This window comes from Balaenoptera ricei, chromosome 14 (assembly GCF_028023285.1).
Source record: "Balaenoptera ricei isolate mBalRic1 chromosome 14, mBalRic1.hap2, whole genome shotgun sequence".
In the NCBI taxonomy this organism is placed as follows: domain Eukaryota; kingdom Metazoa; phylum Chordata; class Mammalia; order Artiodactyla; family Balaenopteridae; genus Balaenoptera; species Balaenoptera ricei.
In genome coordinates this window covers 32,382,675-32,407,091 of record NC_082652.1, presented here as the reverse complement: position 1 = coordinate 32,407,091, position 24,417 = coordinate 32,382,675, and positions in this window count along the sequence as shown.

Here is a 24,417-nt window from a genome sequence, read left to right as displayed (position 1 = left end):
GAAAGTTATGTTCCCTTTACTCAAACTTTAAAACGCTGAGATCAGCAGACAGTAATACGTTACTTGTGTATGATGTAATACCTAGACCAACCACTCAGTGTCTGTACAAAAGCTACACTCAAAAACTTTATACAGGGAATTCCCTGGCAGTCCAGTGGTTAGAGCCAGGTGCTTTCACTGCCGGGGTCCAGGTTCGATCCCTGGTCAGGGAACTAAGATCCTGCAAGCTGCATGGCATGGCCTAAAAACAAAACAAAACAAAACAAAATGTTATACAAATCAGAACAGAATTCTAAAAAATGTTCAAATAAACCCCAGGAAGGCAAAAAAAGTGGAATAGAAGAAAGGAAAATGAACAGAACAGAATTATTAAAAATGTTCAAATAAACCGCAGGAAGGCAGAAAAAGTGCAATAAAGGAAAAGAGGACAAACAGTAAAGTGGTAGAATTAAGCCTTAACATACTAATAATTAAATTAAGCGTAAATTCAGCTCATCTTAAAACACCAATTAAAAGACAGAGATGGGCAGACTGAATTTTTTTAATGACCCAGCGATATATTGTCTAAAATAAACATCAAATATATTTGTGTGTAGGTAGGTTGAAAGAAAAAAATGGGAAGAGACGTATCATGTCAACATGAATCGAAAGAAAGCAGAAATTAACCTCCGATCGGGCAGATTTTAGAGAAAGGTGCAAGTTCCCCAGGCTGCCTTCCACCTTCCAGAATCTTTCTGTGCTCACTTACTGTGTTATGTCCACGGATTTGTAGTTAAGAGCAAGGCTGGTGGGAGTAGGAAACAACGGGACCACTACATCTTGGCCAGAATTGAAGTCTCAGTACTTTTCTTATTTCTAAAATAAACTAAGCTAGATATTTAAGTAGTTTATTTAAAGTATATTTAAATTATTAAAATAAACTCTCTATGAGAGAACTTAGAACTTACACTGAATTGCAAATCAAAGTGATTTTTAATTTTGTGAATTTCAATTTGGAAAATTCTATTGATTCATTCTTCAAAAATATTCTTGATCGAGGTTTGAATAAAGCTAATGTGTGTGCCCACAGTCACCCAATAGGTAGGTAGCAGAATCTGATTCCTTTCCAGGGAAGTCTGGCTTCAAAGCCCACATCCTTCCCTTGGCCGGCCCCATTCCGCCTCTCCTACACACCAGCGTAAAACAAGAATGCTGGCTTATGACATTTGCCATGATTTGTATGTTTATCCCCTTTTTGATTTCCATTCCACCCTCAGGCACACCCCTCCTTCTTTCCATTCTTTATGTCCATAGATGAAATATATATCGGTAGAGAAAATATTGCATAAAACATGGCAGCCTTTTTATGAAAATACACCAGATCAAAGGGAAAAATAAACCACTACACAAAGAATCATTGATAACACTAGGGAAAGGGCTTCAGAGAGAGAAAAATCTAGCTTGTTTACCTAACTTCTGGTCATTAAATTGCTTATGGTCCTGAATTCTCATGAGTCACACTTACAGACAGGAGAGCTTCTACAGGAAAAGAAAAGAAGTGAGCAAGGGCAGAAGGAAAGGTGCCCTGGTCTGGCCGGCAGAAGAGATGAGGAAGCCAGGGGTGAGTCCTCCCGTCCCCAAGTGTGTGTGGACAAGACCCTATTTCTTGCCCTCTGTGTCCTGCTTCTGCAAGGGGAAGGCATCTTCCCCAGAGAGTGTTCTGCTCTGTTATGTAGAGACCCAACCGCATTGGCCAAGGGCCTAACTGGTCTTACTTGCTCTTAGCTGAGCGAAATTCCACCCATTTAATGTAGGAAACCTGTAATTCTCCCATTTTGTATCACATACTCTCCATGGCCTTACAGGAGAAGTATTGAGGCCTTTTCAGCTGCCTTGACTCTGTGCCTTTCACACCAAGCCTCATCCAAGATCCAAGAGATAGGCTCAAGTTTAAGAGCATTAGGTTGCACGAAAATAGGGCACTGCATTTAGACGCTCTCCCCAGAGACTCTGGCAGAGGCAATGGGAAATGGCGAGCTGAAATGTAGACGTGAACTGGTGGATTTAAGATAGTTGACCAGACTGTGGGTTCATTACCTGCCGTGATGGACAAAGGGAGACTAGGGCACGGCTATATATTTTTAGATATCAGGTCAAATGGAAAATAAGTAAAGTAGTAAGCTTTTAAAAGGCATTTCTTTTTTTGCCTGTGGACTGAGGTGGACATTCCAGTCAGTAAAGAAGTAAAAAGATAGGGCTTCTTCCTTCTCACATCCATGAAGATTGGTTTTCAGTCCTTTCCTGTGTAGGAAAGGGACGAATCCTGAACTGAATGACACAGCCTTATATGTTAGGACATGCTGATAATCAGAAATCTTTCATTTCCCATATCGTATAAAGAGGCAATGCTGTTTTCTTAAAATTACCTTCTGACAATCTTGTTAAACCTACATCAAACAATAATAGAGCCTATTTTATTCATTCGATAACAAGAGAAATAATCATTTAGAAGCTTTTATCGTAGGATTCCTACGATAGGAATTTAAGTAGTTTTCTTAAACTCTACTTTATGGAGAAATTATGTTCAAAAACCAAATCCATGGAAAGTGCCCCATGCCCTGAGTTTGACAGTTACGTCACCCTCGGGAGATTCTTTCTGCCCCTTTACAGCCCATCCCTCCGTCCACCCACAGACACAGCCAGCCATTCACCTTTTTCCCACAATTTTTTTTTAAGCCACAAATGTGTGTTTCCACTTTTGGTGAGGAGTGAAAGAGGGTCACAGGGGTATAAAGAACTTCTGGGGTTATTTTGAAAGATCGTCCAGGGTCTATGCCATGCACAAGTACTATCCACGAAAGGTTAGTATGCTCTCCTTCATTTGCCTAATGCCAGGGAGGGGCAGATAGGGCTGAAGTTAAGCTTAGCTCTGAGCATTTGAGAAAAAAGGCACAGTGGGGAGACTAGATACGCCCTCTCTTTTTCTCCGGAACATCGGACAATGCAAATTTGATAGAAGTGTTAGCACATGTGTATGTGCTGGGGGCGGGGCAGAGCGCTGGGCTAAGCCAGGTAGTTTCCACCTGTGTGGTTTCAGGTACGTGATTCCGCTCCCAATCTCTTTCACTTCTCCAGTAAAGTGAGAAGGCAGGACTGAATGATCTCTAAAGACTCTTCCGTGTCTACAAATCCGTGTTCAATCATAAATAAGGTCTTTAAAACACCACTGACTGTGAGTTGTTTTAATCAGTTGGAATAAAAACAGAGAACGAAAAATTTGCAAAAGAATTACTTTACAGTTCTCTGTATCTCTTGCAGACATTATCCTATCACCTGGGTGGTCTGGCACAAGCATTAGTTCAATCGTCTCTTTTAGCTCTTTTTAACCTTTATTTTAATGATTCTGTCACTGTGATCTTACTTTGAGAATTAAGAGGAAAATGCATAAAAAGTAAACAACATCAGTGTCTCTGTATCTTGTTGAAAAATACGGTTTTCCTGGAGGAGGTATTAGGTTTACTTTTTAAAGACTGTGGTATTTTAACTTAAGTTCTGGGTCACTTTCATTTAAAGAGGCTTTTGAAACTAATTAACACAAAAATTATAATTTTCTAATACTGATTTTAGCAATTAGAAGAAAAACAGAAAAATACTTGAGGCCTTTCAGAATATTCCAAACAGATTACCGATAGAGGCAACCGTAATACTATTTCAAGTTGAGTTATAACAAAAGTTATAACATCTACTTTCTTTTAATAAGAAAAATATTCAGAGAAGGGGCAAGTCAAACTTCAAAATCACTTTTCTGCTTTTTCAGAGATAATTCTACATTTTTCTTCTAATTCTTACACAGTGGATACATGAATCTTGCAAATGTTAAACTCAATTATTTTGGGGTTTCTGATCCAGTTTGTGGATTATATCACTTTTTCCCTTCTTTGCAATTACCCTCTGATACCGCAAATAAAAGCTCAAATAAGTCCATTATACTACTTATTATTGTAGAATACTTAATGGAAGAAACTAGAATCTTTAAATTATAATGAAATTCATGGGTTTTTGGCAGCAACTTTTATGGAACCAAAAGAAGTCATGTGCATTTTTTAGAGTCTCCATCTAAACCAACTGAAAATGTCATAATTTTTTAAAAATTTAACTCAATTCAGCAAACTGAAAACAATGAGAAAATACATTTCAAACAGCAAGTAAACTTGAATCTTTTCTAACATAATTGTGGAACATGAAAATAATTTCTGAACTTGAACCAAGCTGATAGTTGTTTGATTTGCATCTCAGCTCTATAGATCTATAATTCTGTTTATTCATTATCTCACTTAAAAGTTATCATGGATATATCATCTTCAATCGCTAACCATATATGGACTTCCCTGGTGTGCAGTGGTTAAGAATCCGCCTGCCAATGCAGGGGACACGGGTTTGAGCCCTGGTCCAGGAAGATCCCACATGCCTCGGAGCAACTAAGCCCATGCGCCACAACTACTGAGCCTGCGCTCTACAGCCCGCAAGCCGCAACTACTGAGCCCACGTGCCACAACTACTGAAGCCCGCACGCCTAGACCCCGTGCTCCGCAACAAGAGAAGCCACCTCAATGAGAAGCCCGCACACTGCAATGAAGAGTAGCACCCGCTGGCCGCAACTAGAGAAAGCCCACGCACAGCAACGAAGACACAACACAGCCAAAAATTAATTAATTAATTAATTAATTTTAAAGAAAGCTAACCATATAGATTTTATTTTAAATGATACATATTAATGTAGATTGTGCTTATATAGCAAAGTTGTATATCGTTTCAATAACTTATACAGACATGGTTATATGTGTATATATAGATATATGTATAATGTATATGTCTATATAGATATAATGTAATATATAGCATAATGTAATATTGCTATACCTCACAGGTAGTTTAAAAACTATCAAAGATTTTAACCATTATATATTGATAATATTTCATATATATATATATAAAACATTTTTTCTTTTTTTAAACCTTTCTTTCCCTGGTGGCAGGCTGCGGAGTGTGTTGTAAATTTTTAGTTAAATGCTTACTTGTCCATTAGTTCATTTTAGATCAGCTCAATTTCTTTCAAATCCTGAGCATATAAACCTCTGCTAATTTGCATAGCTGTGCATGCAACCTTAAATGTGAAGGAGATTAACGGTAGGAAATTGGAACGTACTGGAGGAGGGGTCAGCAACTTTGGTCGGCCCATTACCCCTGGGACAGGGGACGGCAGTGTCTCAGGTGTCGAGTGTCACCTCTGTGACTGCTTGGAGACAGACAGCGGCTGAACCCTCACCCGCCAGCTACTCCAAGTCCCAGAAGCAGAGGCCCCAACAATGCCTTCATTCACAGCCTCCAGATACTAACTGGGGACAAAGTCCCACTGAAGGTCAAGAGGGGCTGTAGCTATCAAGACAGACGGGCTCAAGTGTCACATCGAAGCCAAAAACTTGTACCTGCTGCAATTACAGTGATCAGGGCAGGTTCCCATGCTGGCAGGGCCTCTGTCCTGAGAGGGGCCTTGTGGGCTGGGAGGTTCTGTGTGTGGTCCCCGGTCTCTGGTTCATTGGCCACTGGTGATGCCATAGTTTAAGCTGTATTTAAACTGTCAAGGAAGAGAAAGGGTTCATTAGAAAACTAGGAACATTCTCCCAGGGTGGTCACATCCTCTGTGCAATGTGCCTGGATAGACAGGATTTAGGCTTCCTGGAATGCTTGTGACATTCGTGATGAAAAAAGTCAATTAGATTTTTCATAGAACTATCTGAGTGTTTGCTATAAAATGAGAACATTTATTGAGTATTGGCTATAACATGTGAAGTCCATGAGCTTTTGAGATGTGTGTGTGTGTGCGTGACTTCTGTCTCTGGTCCACTGTTGTTTCCCATAATGCTAAGCCCTGGCCCATAGGCACTAAGTAAGTATTTGTTGAATGAGGGATTGTTTCAAGCACCATCTATAGGATCTCATAGTTTACATATAACACGTCACTTAAATTTTAACAACCCAAATAACACAGTGCTCACACCCCAGCTGGCAGATGAGAAAACCTGTCACAGGGAGTTAAGTGACTTGCCCTCCATCACACACACAGAGGTGACAGTCTCAGCGTTTGAACCCTGGTGCTCTCTTTGCAGTCTGTTCTCTTCATCACATCTCACGATCTCAAAGGGTCAGTGCGTCACGCTTACTTTATACTAAAACATAGCCAACCTTACCCCAAATATTTCATGACCAGACTAGTTTCCCTGCTTCTAGCATGTTCTGACACTTGGGAAATAATTTCCTTTCAGATGTGCAGTTCTTGTCTGTCCGCTCCTTTAACTGGCCGTGTCTGAGTCTGCCAGAATCGATCAATCTGATGTCGTGAGCCTGTAAAAGGCTAACGATAGATTTCAGGATATGGCCGTACTCTCCATACATGGGGAGCCCTGACTCTCACCACCTGCATTACCTACTTGCACGAGGGGATGATGGGTTACTTTTCTTTCAGTGTCTTTGAATGGGTTTAGCTCCGAAGATAGATGTTGTATGGAAATCCCTGGAGAAACAGTTTCTTCAGTTCATGCTTACAGGGGACTGTGGGCCAGAGGTACGGTCTGTTACAACCAATGAGCCCACACCTACCCTGAAGGGCGAGCACCTCAGCTTCCACGACTGTTCCCTCCTAAGCGACAAAAGCCATTGGCAGCCTCCATTGAATTAGGAGCTGGGCTAAGACCAGACGGGCAGCAGATTGACTCTAAAACAATATGATTACTTTCAGCTATGATAGGATTGGACCATGGGAGTCGCAGGTGAGCTTCTCGATTTTACCCATTTTCCATATGAAGGTCTGGCTAGCTTTTAAAATTTTTTCCTTAAAGGATTACCTTCACATTAATGTTGTCTTTTTAAAAAAGTTTTATAACTGTCTCATTTGCAGTAAACTTCATTTATGTTCTGGGGAAGAGCATAATAATCCAGAATAAAATGGAAGGTAAGGATTATAATCTACCTCCAGGGCTTTTTTGAGTAACAGTCAAGATATAGAGAGAGAGGAATAGGCTATTTTCACCCACAGAATTCATGCCCTGCTGGAAACAATATGAACTGGGCAATAACGTTCGCAATAACTATTTGTATTTTGGACATGTTCAATGCATAGAGATTAGAGAAGAAAAATGTATTCCAATTGAGCAGCCCATAGCCATTAAAATAAAGTATTCTGTCTGAAAGTTGGCCTGAACTATTCTCCTCTATCTTATTTCCCCCAACGGCCAAAAAATCTAAGAGGGCAATTTAGAAAGTTAAACTGGACAAGGGCTAAAGTGAATTCAAGATCTTATGAAATAAATATTACAGGATACAGGGACAAAGAAGCATGGGTGTGCTCTCATCAAGATGTAATTGTTTGTGTCCCAGAGAGAACATGACACTTGCCATCTTGAAAAGACAGCATTAGGTGTTGGGGGTCCATGAGCAGTTTTCTGAGGAGAGGATTCATAACTTCATCAGGCTCCCATCGGTGGGTATAATTTATTAGGTTATGAAGCATTGTTTTAGCAAAGTATTGAATTTTTCACACTATGACAACATCTGCCTTCTGGTCCTTTAACTAGGATGTCGGAAGGTTTAGATTCCCCAGGGCTCCCAATTGCTTCTAGGAAGAGAGTCAGACCTGGATCTGGGGCGAACAAACTATACCATGGGAGTAAAATGATCTCAAATGAGGCGACATAAGTAAACTTCTCAGGCTGCTGTTGAGCACACAGAAGAAAATGTATTGGATAGTAGCTGGTTGCCCTAAAAAAAGTTTACCTCCTCATCGGATAAGCGGGTCACTCAGAGACACTTCCGAGTCTCATTCTGACTCTCCCTGGACAAAGCGCAAAGAAATCAAGTGCGAGGATGATTTCTCCTCCCAGCACCTCCCGCACTCTCCTGCCCAGCGATGCCGGCCCCATCATCTGCTGGATCTTCCAGGGCATCTTTCTTTGTCTCACTCATTACTTGGTCCAGCTTAAATCCCCCCAAAGTATTTGAAGATATAAAACTTTGCATAAGGAGCAGCTTCACCGGGTATTAAGACACAGCTAGAGTATGAAGACACAGATCAGCTATAGCTGATCTGAAACTATAGACCTCTCAGAGCATCTATTGACGGTCATGGACAATTGCCACAGAAAAGTGCACACTGGCCTCAAGTAGACCTTATAATGTTTAGGTGGGTTCCTGGATCCTCAGAGCCCATCTCTGAGTCTGTGGTTCTCAGATTAAGAAGCCCTACTCTAAAACACAAATGCCATATGATATCACTTATATGTGGAATCTAAAATATTATACAAATGAACTTATCTACGAGACAGAAACAGACTCACAGACATAGAGAACAGACTTGTGGTTGCCAAGGGGGAGGGGGGTGGGGGAGGGAAGGATTGGGAGTTTGGGATTAGCAGGTGCAAACTATTAAATATAGGATGGATAAACAACAAGGTCCTACCCTATAGCACAGGGAACTATGTTCAATAGCCTGTGATAAACCATCATGGAAACGAATATGAAAAAGAATCTATATATCTATATCTCTATCTATCCATCTATCTATCTATATAACTGAATCACTTTGCTATACAGGAGAAATTGACACAACCTTGTAAATCAACTATACTTCAATAAAATAAATTTTAAAAAGACAAAGAAGCCCTACTCTAGAGCAGGAGTTCTCAACCTCGACAGTCACATTTGGGGCTGGAAGAGACTTTGTTGAGGGCTGTCCTGTGCACTTAGGATGTTTAGCAGCATTCCTGGTCTCTACTCACTAGATGCCAGGAGCCCCCTTCCTCCATCTGTGGCAACCGGAAGTGTCTCCAGACATTGCCCCTCCCCAGGTGAGAACCACTAGGGTGGACACATCCCAGTGGGACTATATGAAATCATCTTCCAAGTGGAAGGAGGCCCTCTTATGTCCTCAATGTGGCCAGACTGTCTAGATTCACCAGGGGAACAGGAGCCCACTTTCGTGTGATATTTTTACCTTCATGCACTCACTTAGCTACACAAACACCCAGTGAAATAGCGGCCACAAATGTAATAAGCAGCAAGTTCAGGTTTAAAGCCGAGTCTTCTGTTGCCAAATCCAGGGCTCTTTCCAGATGCATGATAAGGTAATTGGACAATAATTCAAAGTTCTAGTAGGGGTCTGGCCCTTAATCAGCCACATAAGCCCTTAAATTGTCTGCGACTCAGGCTTGCGTGGCCCAGCTGCGTAACATGAAGGATACCTCCGCCTGCTTCCCGGCAAAGTTAGAGGAACAGATTGCTGAGTGACAGCAATTAAAGATGACCCACACCAGTTTAAACGCAAGGTGTTATTAAATTGAAAAGTATCCATTAGTCTGTAAGAATTACATGGGCATCAGCACTCTGAAATCTCCTTTATGAATAGAATCTTGAAAAATGATGATGCTTGTGGAATATTAAAAACTGAAATGGCCCAGGGATTGGCTGTCATACATGACATTAATTTCCTTTTGTACGGTCCGGTAGAGCAGGCATATTCAAAACCGGTTGTTCTGTGTTCCAAAAAGAAGCCACTCTAAGAAGAAATAAAATGAGCTAACAATAACTGACTATTATTTTTTTTTTTTGTCGATTTCCAAACCCTTCATTGGATTTGCAGCCCAACAAGGATGCTATTTGAGTAGAATAAAAATATCCTGACTTGCATCTGTAAAGAATTATAAATGAGTTACGTCTTGCTCTTGCTTAAAAGCAGAAAGCCCACATGACTCCGAAAAATGGGTGTAAAGGAAGATGAACTGGTAGTGGTGGGTCTTGGCTACAATCACCTCACTGCTTGTTATGGAGCCGCCAGGGACAGTCACCCCATCATGAAGGTAATTGGTCCTTCCCCACGAAACACGTGGGCAGGAGGCAGAAGAAATCACATCCCTTGTTAGCTCCTGGGATTCAGTGATGCAGGGCATCAGCAGCCCATCTGGGCATCAGCAGCCGTCCAGGCATCAGATGTTGGTCCCTCATCCTAGGGCTGCGGCATCTTCACGATGATAATTGGAATAATTCTTATTCAATTGCTCTTGGGAGCCCATGAGGACAGAAAAATTATGCTTAGCCCCAGAGGTCACTTGCTTGGCTAATTTTTCACTAATTATTTCTTAGTTGCTTCTTTTTTTTCAGGACAGAGGGGAAAAAAGAGTTCTCTTCTAGGGTTTTATGAAGAAGGGTTTAGAGCCTTTACAAAAGTGCAGGAGTCATAGGACTAGGGCTTTTTTTTTTTTTAATTTATTTATTTTATTTACTTATAATTTTTGGCTGCGTTGGGTCTTCGTTGCTGCGCGCGGGCTTTCTCTAGTTGCAACAAGCGGGGGCTACTCTTCGTTGCGGTGCGCGGGCTTCTCATTGCGGTGGCTTCTCTTGTTGTGGAGCCCGGGCTCTAGGCGCGCGGGCTTCAGTAGTTGCAGCACACGGGCTCAGTAGTTGTGACTCGCAGGTTCTAGAGCACAGGCTCAGTAGTTGTGGTGCACGGGCTTAGTTGCTCCATGGCATGTGGGATCTTCCCAGACCAGGGATCGAACCTGTGTCCCCTGCATCGGCAGGCGGGTTCTTAACTACTGCACCACAAGGGAAGTCCCAGGACTAGGGCTTTTAAAAAGAGGTCAGGACATATATGGTACACTGAAATTGGTCAAGACAGCACCACGCCTACAATATAATTTTTTAAAAGATGAGACTTGGCAGGGTGCGGCACGGCAGGTGAGGGACAATCAGTGATAGGGTGAGAGTAGGCGGACTTGGTCCAGAGATGGCTACGAGGCTAGTTAAGTAATAATAAAAGGACCCTGAGTGAGGCTGGATTCTGAGGTTTATTGAAACACAGATGGAGAAACATTTAGTAGGAACTAGCTAGTCTGAGCATCGTGCAAAGTGGACTGAGCTATTGATAGCTCTCATAAATTGTTATTTAAGACTTAACAACCCGGACTTTGGCACTTGTCCTGTTATCTGATTAGTGTGTTTCTGTTGTTGGAAGCACAGGGTCAGAAGGAACCTCTAAGGAGTGAGAGTGAAGAGTTTCCTTCTAAGGGAATTGATGGTCTTGCTGTCACTCACCCCGGAAGGGTGCCTATCCCAGGGCAGAAAATGTGGTTGGAAGTAAACATAGGACCAGAGGGCGAAGAGGAGCCTCTTCATCTCCCTGGGGCCAAGGAGTGAGTTTGGCGCTGTGATGGGTGTGCAGCCGCTTGGCACTCAAGGTGGTGGCGACGGGCCGGGGGAGCGAGGGCCGAGGAGGTGGGCTGGGTGTGAGGTATCCAGCACCAGTCCCTTCTGCTGCTTTTGAAACTTCAGTAAAGTCTGATGGAAAGCATGGCAGGATCAAGCTCTGAGAAGATGAGAACTGTTTTTCCCCCACGTCACCTTTTGTGGTACTCACCCTCTATCCATTCCAGCAGTGACACACACGGCTGCGGGCTGTCAGACACACCAAGAACAAAGACGTCAACCGAATGTTTGAATACCGTTTTCTTCACTGAAAGCAGAGATGCCGAAGGCTGATGCCAGAGTTACGTTGTTTGGATGCTGAGAAGGGTTTGTGAGCCTCCAAGGCTGGGACAAGTCGAGGAGAATGTAGGCTGACATTTTGGCAGTGCTTTTACCCAAAAGATAAAAACCATCAAGCAACTGATGGGAGGGAAGGTTCTAGAGCAGAGCATGGCCAGAGCGCGTGTGGCAGGGGTGCCTCGGGAAGGCCCCTTCTCCCTGACCCTCTGGGCTAAGCGCCAGGGGAAGAGAGAATGGCCCCCCTGAGGTTGGGGGCATCTCAGCAGTAGAGCCTGAGAAGCAGCCGGTCTTGAAGTAAAGGACCAGCCTGCAGACAAGGTGTGGCTTGTAGAAACGGATCAGGGGTTTTCAGCAGAGGGGAGCTGAACATGTACCTCTTCTTTGCTCCGAGCCTCTCCCAACTCCAGAGCAGTAAGAGAGTAAAGTCGATTGTGTTATTTGCTCAAAATATCTGCACCCTTGTGCCTGGATCCCAATGATACGAGGACATCAGTCAAAGCCGCAGCTGATAACCTTTATTATTGCAAGCCACTGGGATTTTAGGGGGGAGGTTGCTTGTCACAGGCTGATGCAGAAAGCCCATCCCAAAGCTTTCCAAGCCCACGAGAAAGACAGGGAAGGACTGGTGGGCAGGGGACCCTTGAAGAGGCCTTGTGATTCTGAGCAGGGCTAAGATGACACGGAGAGACCTGGGTCGACCTGAAGACCAAAACACAGTAGAACATGGGACCCTCAACGGTAGACCAAGCACGGGAGAATTCAATGAAAACATGGATGTGACATTGGCCATGGATGCAATATTGAACTGGGCCAAATAAAGAAGAAATGAATGCGCCCTGCTGTTGAAGCCACGGTGATTCTTAGATTACCCATGGGGGGAGGTGCTGAGAAGGGAGAGGAAAACATCCCCAAGGATGTACACAAAATAGAGCGAGGAATCCTTAGAACATACTTTCTATTCATTTGGCAATAGCAAGTTTTCTGCCATCCGTGGAAATGGGGCTCAAGAACTCCATTTATAGAGAAGTCAAGTCTCCGTTTTACACACTTGACTTGGTGACAATGGAATTCAGACCTGCGTGTGTGTGTGTTTCGCGCTGTGGGGATGAATCCCATGGGCGGCAGAGAGACGCAGACAAGAAAGAGGGCGGGGTTGCAGCTGCGCTCCTGGGGACACCTTTGACCTTGAGGCCACGGAGCCCACGTGCAGGGGTAGTGCCTGATCCATGTTCCCGGGACCCCTCACATCGCTGCGGAACGTCTTCAGAGACTAATTTCTAGCAATCAAGCTGCTGGGGGGGGGGGGGGGGTGCCACAGTAACTCATCGTAATCCGGTTTGCACAGTGACGGCAGCCATGCTTTATCAGGGGGTCTACTGAGCACCACCCACTTTGAATACAGAGAAGGTTTGCATCTTCTGGCCATTTACTCAAGTATGCAGGACATTAGAACAGGCTTCGCTGTTCTAGGACTCAAGCTCCATTTCAAGCCCCATTCTGCCAGATGGCAGAAAATGTAGTCTTAGGCAATGACAGCTTTTCTCCATCCCTTCAGACGCGAACTTCCCTCCCAGTCCACCTTTCCATGTGGGGTGGCAGCGGCCACAGGCATCCCCCCACTTTGAAACCCTCTCTGATACGTCCCTCTGGGTTCCCTCACCACTTTTCTGCACATCATTTCTGCGGCCCTCTGCCCTCTCTCGACAAATCCTCTTTCTGGGGCAGGAAAAATTTTCAAACAATCCACCTTTCTTAGGGCACAGAAGACTCAGGGGGCTGTCCTGTGTCCTCTGCATCCAGACCCACCCAGCTACAACTTGACTTCCACAGCTACTCCACGGGCATGTCCAGACAGGAAAGACGCTTGGCGGGGGGGGGGGGCGGGAGGGGGGGACTGGGGCCTCGATTGCTTCGAGGTAAAAAGGAGTGTGTGTGTGTGAGTGTGTGTGTGTGTGTGTGTGTGTGTGTGAGAGAGAGAGAGAGAGAGAGAGAGAGAGAGACAGAGACAGAGAAAGAGAGAGAGAGAGAGAAAATTTGGGGGTATACTTCAACTAACACTTCTCAAAATAATCTTGCCATATATCGTATCATTTAATCCTCACTGAAATGCCATAAGGAAAATATTATTACCCTAATTTTACAGAAGGTAGAACTGAGGTTCAGAGATAGTAAATAGCATGTAAATAAATAGCATGCAACTCAGTAGCATCTAAGTAGGTTGCAAAGGTGGTCGATGGTTTATCCAGAGCCCAAGCTCAGATCTGTCAGATTCCAAAGCCTCTGTTTTTTCCACAGTAGCACATTTCAGTGGTTCCCTTTCCTGGGAACTTTTCTTCCATGTTCCAGACAGGGTGCTGATATCTCATCTTCCTCCTCCTATTACCTCAGCTTCACCAGCTAGTAGATCCAACACCCATTGAAGAGCTTACTACAGATGCCGTCAGAATGGCCAACAGCCTGCTCCAGGGAGGAGCGCTGGGAATTATCTCTCCAGGGGTCACGTGTGTTTTCTGCTTAGAACCTATAGCCCATCCTATAGATACATCCTGCAAGGTCCCATCAGTGATTATAGCCGTGCTCCCGTTTCGTAGCCCCAAATGTGTCCTAGCTCCCATCGGCGTTTGATGGCACACACAGGGGCATAACCAGACCTGGCAACCTTTCATTCTTTAATCCATCCATTTGGCAATACTTTCTCCTGCAAGAGCAAAAAGACCATCTTAGGTGTGTTTTCGAGTCGCTGACACGGAGAGTGAATCGTCGCCTTGAAAGCTCTGGGGCACCCCAAGATGCCACCCACCCGTCTGGAGCAAATGCGCACATTTACAGATGCCTGTGGTTTGCCTAATTACTTTTTCACAAGCCCTCAGAAACCACTGAGGGCTTCAGCTGCACCATGCGTGTGGTTTAATGAGGTTTCCGAACTCCGTGTTATGAAATTGTCACCAGTTATTTGTCAGGAAACAAGCTGCCTTGTGAAGAGAGCAGACTTAAAATTTGGGGCACCCACATTTTAATAATAATTCTTTGTAATTACAAAAACATCACATGACTTCAGTTACACGCAACAGATATTTTCTGGGCATTTGTTTTTAATGCACCTGAGGTTTCCAGGTTTTGGGTTCCTCTGAGCGTCTTTGAGGGATTGAAAGTGACAGGCACTGCTACCCTCATCCTTAAATTTGAGGAAGAAATAATGGTTTTCTCATGAAAATAGAGCTCTCGAATTGATCAATGTTGATTTCCTTTCCTTGAAGATGGATTAACTACTGTATGCTATTATGTTTACCCTCTTCACAAATCATTGTATTTTATCATAGTCATTGCATTCAGTGTTTTCTAAAGCGTATTTAATGTAAGTACTATCATCCCTTGGTTATTAAAGGGATTGATTGGTTATTAAGGGGGTGATGATCTGGTGAGTGGATCATTCTTGCCTTTGGCTGGTAGGTTTTTTCTCCTTCCTTCTTCCTCTTTGGGCTCCTTGCTATGTAACCCCGCTGCTGCTAATTACGAGTTCTCCACACCATCTGGACCATCACTACGGCCTCATGCATCCCTGCCCGGGTCTGATAACACCCCTGTGGCCAAGGGAGGCTCCCATGCCCTGGAGCCACCAGGCCTCCTCTCAGAGCCAGGGAGCTTAGTACCGGGGCCTCTTACCCGCTAGCAGGTGGGGTTTGGAAATAAACTTCTACCAGGGTTTGTCCTCAGGCCAAACCGCCTGAGCTTATTCAACTCTCACGATTCACAAAGCCCCCGTGGAGAACTTCTCCAGCCTTTGGGGGAGGGGTATCTCGTTGTCCATATTCCTACTCCAGGAATCTCTCGGGTTTCTCTGTCCTGCTCTAGGGAGAACCCAGTCCGTACTCCGGAAAATAATTAAGTTAAATTACTAATACACGTTCACTGTACAGCATTTGGAAAATGCAGAAAAATAAGCACACCCAAAACAAGGGTAATGTCATGACCCAGAGATATCCCCAGTTTTTAATCTCCATGTATATGTCTATGTCTATTTTATGAAAAGGGATTATATCATAATACTGTTTTGTTAACTGATTTCTTAAATTAACAATCTTATTATTATTTTCACATTGCTAAGTAATGCATCGTATGACTATCATTACTTACTTAACAAATCTTCTAATGCTGCCTACTTAGAGTGATTTCTTTTTTTATTACAGATAAGGGGCAATATAAAAAGATTTCCAAGGATATGGGTGCATATCTTGTTATTTCCTTATGATCAATTTCTAGAATTGGAATTGCTGTGTCGAAAGGTAAAGTGAGGGCTCTCTTCTGGACCTGGTTCTACTTCTCGACCTGGTTCTACCAGTTCTGCTTCCCACTGCTAGGTTTTCCTAGTCCTGTGTTTGTCAGTTCTGATACTCAGACCCCCTTCAGCAGAATTAGATGCAGATTCTTGGTTGCCCCACCCCCGCGACAGGAGCTGCAGATCGAGTCTGCATACCTAGCCTACAGCATGGCTTGGAAACAGGAAAGTCAGGCTCCTCCAACCCGTCTCATGTGACTAGGAACCCTGTATGTTAAAAATGTACTGGGCTTTGTTTTATTTTTAGTTTTAATAAATTTATTTATTTATTTTTGGCTGTGTTGGGTCTCTGTTGCTGCGCACGGGCTTTCTCTAGTTGTGGCGAGCGGGGGCTACTCTTCGTTGTGGTGTGTGGGCTTCTCATTGCGGTGGCTTCTCTTGTTGCGGAGCACAGGCTCTAGGCATGGGCTTCAGTAGTTATGGCACGTGGGCTCAGTAGTTGTGGCTCATGGGCTCTAGAGTGCAGGCTCAGTAGTTGTGGCGCATGGGCTTTGTTGCTCCACAGCATGTGGAATCTTTCTGGACCAGGGCTCGAACCTGTGTCCCCTGCATTGGCAGGCAGATTCTTAACCACTGCACCACCAGGGAAGTCCCTGGGCTTTGTTTTAGTCACATGTAGTAAGATGGCAGACGTGGAAATGAGTGTCACGAAGAAGTTTATACTCACAGATCCTTAGAAAAGGATGCACACCAAGCCACCAGGGCCACATGGGGAAGCACCAGGACCCATCCAGAGACAGAAGAGGACTGGAGAGAGCATGGCCCAGAGCCTGTATTGGGGTTTCCTTGGGAAGGAATGGCAAGGTGGGGTAGGCACACTGAGTAGACGTAGGATTGGACAGTTTGAACAATTTTGGCAGCCCAGGGGCTATAGGGGTGGTCCCTAGCTGTCTGCTACCTGGTCCTGGACTAATTCAGGGCAAGGGGACTGTATGATTACAACCTCCTTTGGAAACAGGTATTTACTAGAATTGAATTAGAATTTTGCTAACCTCTTCAGACTTAATTACAGCTCCACCCTCCCAGATTTCCTAATGACTGGCCCTAGGGATCAGCTTCTAGTAACGCCCACCAAAGTCTCCTGACACCCAGAATAGTCCCTAAATGAGCCTGCCTCCAGCTGAAACAAGATCACCAGGACTCTGCTGAATTCTCCTCTGCGTCAGCTCACCCAACATCAGGCACAACAAAGCTAAAGCATCCGAGCCCAAAACAGGTTAGCTTAGTTCAAGTGTTCTATATAGAGAGGTCTGCTCCGGGAGAGGCTGAAATTCTTGGCGAGATAATATTTACGAATTAGCTGTGAATTTCAAATATCCCTGCATCCATCTCACTTCATTAGTATGGAATCAAAAATTATAATTATGGAGTAAATGTTTTTCAAAGAGGAGAGAAAAAGGGTTTTTGCCACAATCCTTGTTATTTCTCTTTTGTAGGAAAATCTAAAATTGGACCAGAAAAAACGCGACTATGAGCTTTCAAAACTCTCCTTGTGACGGGATTACTACATATTATTATTTCTATTCATAGTTTCATTGCTTCTGATAGAGCTGTTATTACTGGAAACAAAAACACAACAATAACCCTCTGAAATCTTTTCCAGCAAATTCTCTAAATAGGTAGGCATCTTCCTACTTCGTCTCAATTCTTTTCTAGGGGGTCAGCTAATTTTACCTTTTAAAACCATTGATATTCAAATCCACTATTTCTTTAATATCGAGTTGCTTGCCAAGAATTGTCCAACCTCTTCTTGAGCACAGAAGTGAAAACGTCCTTATCTACCGTTGAGGAAGCAACTGTTCTCTGTGATCCCCACTGAGGAGGTGGGGACGCCTTCCCCCCTTCATCAGCATCCTTCTGCCCATGGGCTGTTTGTTCCTGCCTCACCTGACTCTCCTCAGATGTGTGCAGGAGCTGTAAGTTCCCTGTGGCATCAGCCTGCAGCCTCTGTGCCCTTCCTCAGCGTGACAGCCCTGGGCCGGGGAGAGACATCCCTCGCACAGCTGCAGGGAGGTTTGGTCCTCATTAGCCCTCTCAAAGCTGCCAGCTCATCCGCCTGCCCTTTCACGGACAGGCAACAGGTGACATCCTGCAGCAGCCGTGGCGCTGATAGAACTCCTTTCTCTGGGTCACTGTTGTCGCCTGGCGTTTCACTGGTGTTGATCACGTGGGCACAGTTCGCCTTACTAAGACCCTAGGCATCCCTTGTGCGCTCTGGTCCAGCCCTGCAGGCCAGGCGCTGGGCTGGAGCCGTTTTCCACCTCACTGCATGGAAATCAGGGCAGCGAGGAGCAGCAGAGACCCATTTTAAACAGTCTCTCGAAGCTGGGTTTGATGTAGCAATGTCGTTGTCGGAGATCAGCTTCTCTGGTCCCTTTATGCACCAATGGAAAGTTCTGGAATGGTCACCGCAAGAAAGCTCTTCTCTCTCCTCGCCCCTGCCAATCATTGTGTGGATCCCTGGTGTTCTTCTAAGGCGGGCCTCCCACCGCTGACTCCCTCTGTCCCTTTGATGGTCAACCTGGTGTAGATTCCTGTCTATTCCAGCTGCCCTCCTTCTCAAGATTTTCTAAAATGTGATGCCATTTCATTTTGCTTCAGCCAGACCCCAAATACTAAAGCTCTGACAAAGACACTCAAACTGTGTTTTAGAAATGAGAGGAAGAAATCCAAGTTTTAGAGCACCGTGCAGGAGTGAACGTTAGCTCTTTGCAAAGTCAGTTTTGACTTGTACTCAGAATGGATTGAAAGACAATACAGACTGGATTCAGCTACAGAAAATGGTATGAAATGTCCCTGACACAACTTTATGCAGAATATCTAAAACCTCATGGAGAGGGCTTCTAGTGGGATTTCCCCACTGCTTATAAATTGTGTACACTCATGCCAAGAGAAAGAAAAGACAAGCAGGACCACCTCTTCTGTCCGATGAGACACTCTCTTCTTGATATTTGGCTCTGCAAACACCAGCATCATGTCAGCTGCCGGTTCTACAACGAGAAACGCTCTGTACAGATTTCAGTGGCAAACAGGTGATCAATCGCCCACGGGGGCAAAAGGGGGTGCTCTCCCAAATCTGCACACGACTTGTTTCTCCTTTGAAAGAATATCCGTGTTCAGAGACATCTCGGGTCTCATCTGCAGCGTATGTGGAAAGGCACACACATGGAAACAACACATCTTCTCCAAACATGTGACAAAACTAAGTGATGCTCTGGGGACTGTGCTTGGGAGGGAAGGAGGGAGAGAGCTGTTCCCGGGGAGGTAGTTTGCTGAAACATTTCCTTTCCTGTTCTATGGCTTGGGAGAAAGAGGAAGCAAAAGCCAGATTGCAGGAGGAAGCCTTCTTTTCTGGAGCTCACTTGTTTGTCAGCCTTGCAATGCAGAATAATGCTTGTGATTTGGGGTAAGAAGCAAAGGCTGGGACATGTGACTTTTGCAGGCGTCTTTGGGTGGGTAGGTGGGGCTCTCCAGGGCTCTTTGTCCCCTGTTAGTGACTTAAAGGTTGTCATCTTTACCACCCAACCCGGCTGGTCCATCAGTCTTTTTTGATCTGAAGTCCTTATTATTTTATATTTTGTTTGGGTGCTGGCTGTCTCCACACTCCTGGGGAAGCCGTGCTAAGGAACTCCATGTCCCGGACTCCAGGAAATAGAGCAGGGACTTGCATTTTGCACAAAGGGTTTGAATATGAAGCAAAAACAAAAACCCAAAACACGTATTTCCTAAAACTTTGCGGTCATGATGATTTCCATTACTGTAGCATATTTCAATTTATTTCTTTTTTTCTATAAATAACAATAAATGTGTTGGAGAACCGTGTCATTTCTAGCATTGTTTAAAATTTTTCAAATTCAAAAATGATGAATATTTAAGCAATTAGATGGAATTGATGATACGTATTTTGTCAGATGAAAGACGTGTGATTGAGTAAATGTGCTTTTCTCTAGGCAGTTAGTAAAGCACAACATTTCTAGCTGGGGAGAGCAGAGTCATTCACATCCCATGGTACCACCGCTGAGCGCAGTTCACTCTCTAGGCCAGGGCACATTACGGGGTCGGGGTGCCCACTTAGTAACTGGGGCTCTCACTCGGAGCTTGCAATGAACACTCAAGGATGAGCTCCATCAGGAGGCTGGAGGCGGCTGGAGGCGGCTGGAGGCATGGGCTCAGGTGTGAGTGGTGCAGCCAGAGTTAAAGAGTTTCATTCCAGGTCAATTACACCTCCATTAGAAAAATTATAACCCAATACACTGGTAGGATTATGGAAAGAGTGAATGATGTTTGACTTACAAGGATGAACACCTAGAAGCTGGTAAAGATTTTAAGTTCTTAAGTTCACAGAAATCAAACTGAAATCATCCCTTCGTGACTTTGAAGGTGTAATCATATCAACATAGTCTGTTATATGTTTTTAATGTCCAGGAAATAGTCCTCTGTGTGTTGCCAAAACAATCCAAATAAAAAGCACTACAGTCGAGTTAAGTGTGATACGCTTTCTATGTATTTGTATTATTTTGTTTTGTTCTCACACATGGGGCAGAACATATACCCAGAATAAAAATGACTGATACTTTTTAAGCATTTAGTTTAAAAAAAAAAAGAGTTTCAAAATGTTCAGCAGTGGATAGGAGAGACTCTCATTTACAGCATCTTCATATCACCCTTCTCCCTTTCATGTTTCCTGATTCAGTCTAAATTTGGAATGGTATAAAGACAAAAGAGGGAAACAAGGGGGTATGTCTAATAACTGGGCTGTATTTTAACAGGTTAATTCTCCACCAATATCTGGGCTGCCAGTCTAGCTGCTACCTGGCTTCATTTCACAAAACAGTCCCCAGGAAGATCCTTTCTAGAGACAAAGCAGACTATCATCCTCCAGCAGAAGAAGGAAAGACCTGCCTCTCAAAGCTGCTTTCTCTACGGACAAAGTAGCTACGATCAGAAAAATTGGAAATACCAGGCAAGATTAGGAAATCAATAAATTTTTCCCCTTACAAAAGAGCATGTGATTGTGAACAGCTTCACATGGCTTAATTTTTGGCGGTGTAAATGGAATTTAAACGCAGGCAATAAATCAGGGACGCCTTTGATTCATTATAGATAATCAAGAGGGAGCTCTTCTTTTTTTTCTAAATTTGTTTATTTATTTATTTATGTCTGTGTTGGGTCTTCGTTTCTGTGCGAGGGCTTTCTGCAGTTGCGGCAAGCGGGGGCCACTCTTGATCGCGGTGCGCGGGCCTCTTCACTATCGCAGCCTCTCTTGTTGCGGAGCACAGGCTCCAGACGCGCAGGCTCAGTAGTTGTGGCTCACGGGCCTAGTTGCTCCGTGGCATGTGGGATCTTCCCAGACCAGGGCTCGAACCCGTGTCCCCTGCACTGGCAGGCAGATTCTCAACCACTGCGCCACCAGGGAAGCCCAAGAGGGAGCTCTTCTGATGCTCGGTGTCAATGGAGTCATAGCTCCGATTTCCTTCAAACTCTACCATCAGTCAAGAGAAGGGACTGGCCCCTGGTGCGGTGGGAACAGCACTGGGCAGTGGGTCACTGCCACCCTGTCCAGTGCCTCCTGGGAGCCAGGATCCATTTTACTGCAGCCCCTGTGGTAGATGGCGTAACCCTCCGGGGTGCAGGCAGCGTGACCGGGGCAGTTATTTACCTTCCAGGGGCCTCGTACGCCTGTACAGGTAGCACCCACTTTCAGCTCATCCTGAAGACTGCTTCCCCCTCTTCCCACTCCCACCCCCCGGGCCCCCAAAGCCCCTGCTGCCATCTGACCGCAGGCCGTTCCACCAGCCCAGATGTGTGGTTCAGCGCCCGCCCTTCACCCTCGCCATGCAGGCCTGTCTTCCTCATCACAGAGAGAGACCGATGTCACTCAGGTCGTTTCCGCAGCCCTCCCGGTCACATAGGGCCATCCTCCTCATGTGCACACGGGCTCTCGTGGCCCTGGGCCCTTGCACTGACCCTCGGCCCCTTGGGTTCTTCGCCAGCCTCCCTCATGCCACCCCATAGGTTCTTTCTTGGGGATCCTATGGCTTTTCCTGCCATTTTAATTTTTGTCTTTGAAAGCCCAGGCTGTGCTAAGGTTCCTGCCCATTTTCTTCCAGGCAGTTCCGCAGACTAGCTTAAGTTCCATTTTCCTCTAAGATGCTTCTCTGCTTCTTCCCATTTCCACACGTTCATATCCCTGACAGCACATGTGTCTTAGCCTTGATAGTGTTCTGCAGTTAGGACTGACAGCAACTTTTTAAATTAATGCTGCGCTAAATAATGGCACATTCTACAACTGATGGCATCTTAGATTTAATAAAATACAGCAAAGGGAGGCAAAGAAGACGCAAAGCAGTGCCTGGGGCGAAGGCGCTGCCCCTGTATCACTGGTACAGAGCATCCAGACCCCAACACAGTTGTCGGGTCAGGGAGATGAGCTGCCCCCCGTCCCCAACCAGGGCACAAGAACCTCTGCTTGGCAACCAATATTTCCCCTTATTTCCTTAGGAATTGTGAGCCTGTGAGTCAAAAGCTTTCATAGCTATCATCACACAAAGGGGGAAAGTTGCTGTCTAGACAATAGACTATAATTACTAGTATTATTTAAAGTCACTGAAATGCCTGAATTGCAGAAAGGAGCAAAGGGTCTCATACAAGCCAAAAGCCCTACAATGGGCCCCAGCGAACACCTCCCTGGAGGATATGCACCTACTCCAGGCTTTGTTGGGGGTAGGGTGTGCCTGGTAAAAGAAGCTGCAATGGATATAAACTATAGGCCGTATTTCTTTAGTAAGCTTTTTTTTTTTTTAAGTTCTCTTAATTTGGTTTCCTCTGAGGTCAATTAAAATCTTGAAAAGCCTCTGCAAGGCAGCACGGATGCCAACAGAAGCCAAGAACTTGTCAGTAAGTCATTACATTTGTGCAATTGTCAACAGATCCTACCTACCGCCCCTGCTTTTATACTTTAAGAAGTACAACTTATGATTCATTCTTAGATCTACACTGGTCAAAGCACAGTATTTGGAAAACAACCATAAGACTGTGGCAGTGTATATAAACATTGCAAGCTTTTAACAAAATAATTCGGCTTCCAACATTTTCTATTTAACCACCTTTAATCACACTTTCCAACATGTTTGCTCTCCCCACTCACATCCGTACCCTTTTACTGTTTCTCACAACTGCAAAAATACCCTCCCTCCCGGGCAGGATGGAGGGTTTGGATGTGGGCTGGGGAGACGCCCAGACCACCAGAGTAGTCCTCCATGGAACCCTGGGCTCGCCTCAGCCGTGGCTTCCCTTCCAGGCCCCAGCTGTCACCTGCTCCCATGGCAGGCAAGGCCATCTTCCCTGGACAAGTCCAAATCTAAAAAGACATAGGTTGATCTCTGGGGGCTACACACTAGCCATCCTCCTGCCAGGGTGCTCTGGTTCCAACACCCAAGGTCGTCCCTGTGCTTCCACTCTTATACTTGGATAGTGGACCTTGGCAGGCTGCCTCAGCCCATCTGACTCCTGGACCTCAGCCCGTTTGACTTTCCCACCTCCGTTTCCAGGGCCTGGGTCTCTCTTTCCTGAGCCCCAGCTGGGGGCTTGAGTTCTTCACCCATATCCGTCATCTTGACATCTTGGCTTGGATGTCCACTATGCATCTCCAACAGTATATTCTGACTCGAACTGCACAATCTCCTCCCATGGCCAGACACATGCATCTCCTGATCTTCTTCACCTCATTAGTGGTCCTATATTCATTCCATTCTTCAAGCCAATACCCTAGGACTCATATTTGATTTGACAGTATTAGATCCTTGGGTCTCCCTCTCCCTTCTCTGCTCCCTCCTCTCTCCTCCCCTCCCTCCATCCTCCTCCCCTCCCCTTCCCTCTTTCCCTCCTCCCCTCCTCCTCCCTTCCCTCCTCCCCTCCCCTCCCCTCCCCTCCCCTCCCCTTCCCCTCCCCTCCCCCTCCCCTCCCCCTCCCCTCCTCCCCTCCCCTTGCCCTCTGTGCAGCCACACCACATGGGCATTCTTGCTGCTTCCCCTGAGTTCTCCGGCTCCCTGTGCCAGGCCCCTCATCCTCCAGGACAACCACGTGCCTCTCACCTTCACCTCCTTCAAATGTCACCTCCCAGTCAGGCCCTCTGAACCAACCTATTTAACATTGTGACCCAGCTCCATCCTACAGGGCCTTCCCCCTCTCTGAGCAATGGTCACCTTTCAAAACACTGTGTAACTTACTCTTTATATTCTGGTAACTGATCATCTCCCTCCTTGAGAATATCATCTCCCTAGAGGCGAGGCTTCTGTCCGTCTTGTTCACGACACATCCACACACCCAGAATAGTGCCAGCATGTGGTAGGAGCTCCATATATATTTGTTGAGTGAATGAATTCAACAAATCCATGTCCTGAGGAAAAGGCATGTGAATGATCAACACCAGGAAACGTTTTGGTAAATTTCCAGGACACATTTTGGAATTTCCAATTTCAAAAAAGGAATCCAATGGGGATCCAGGCAGA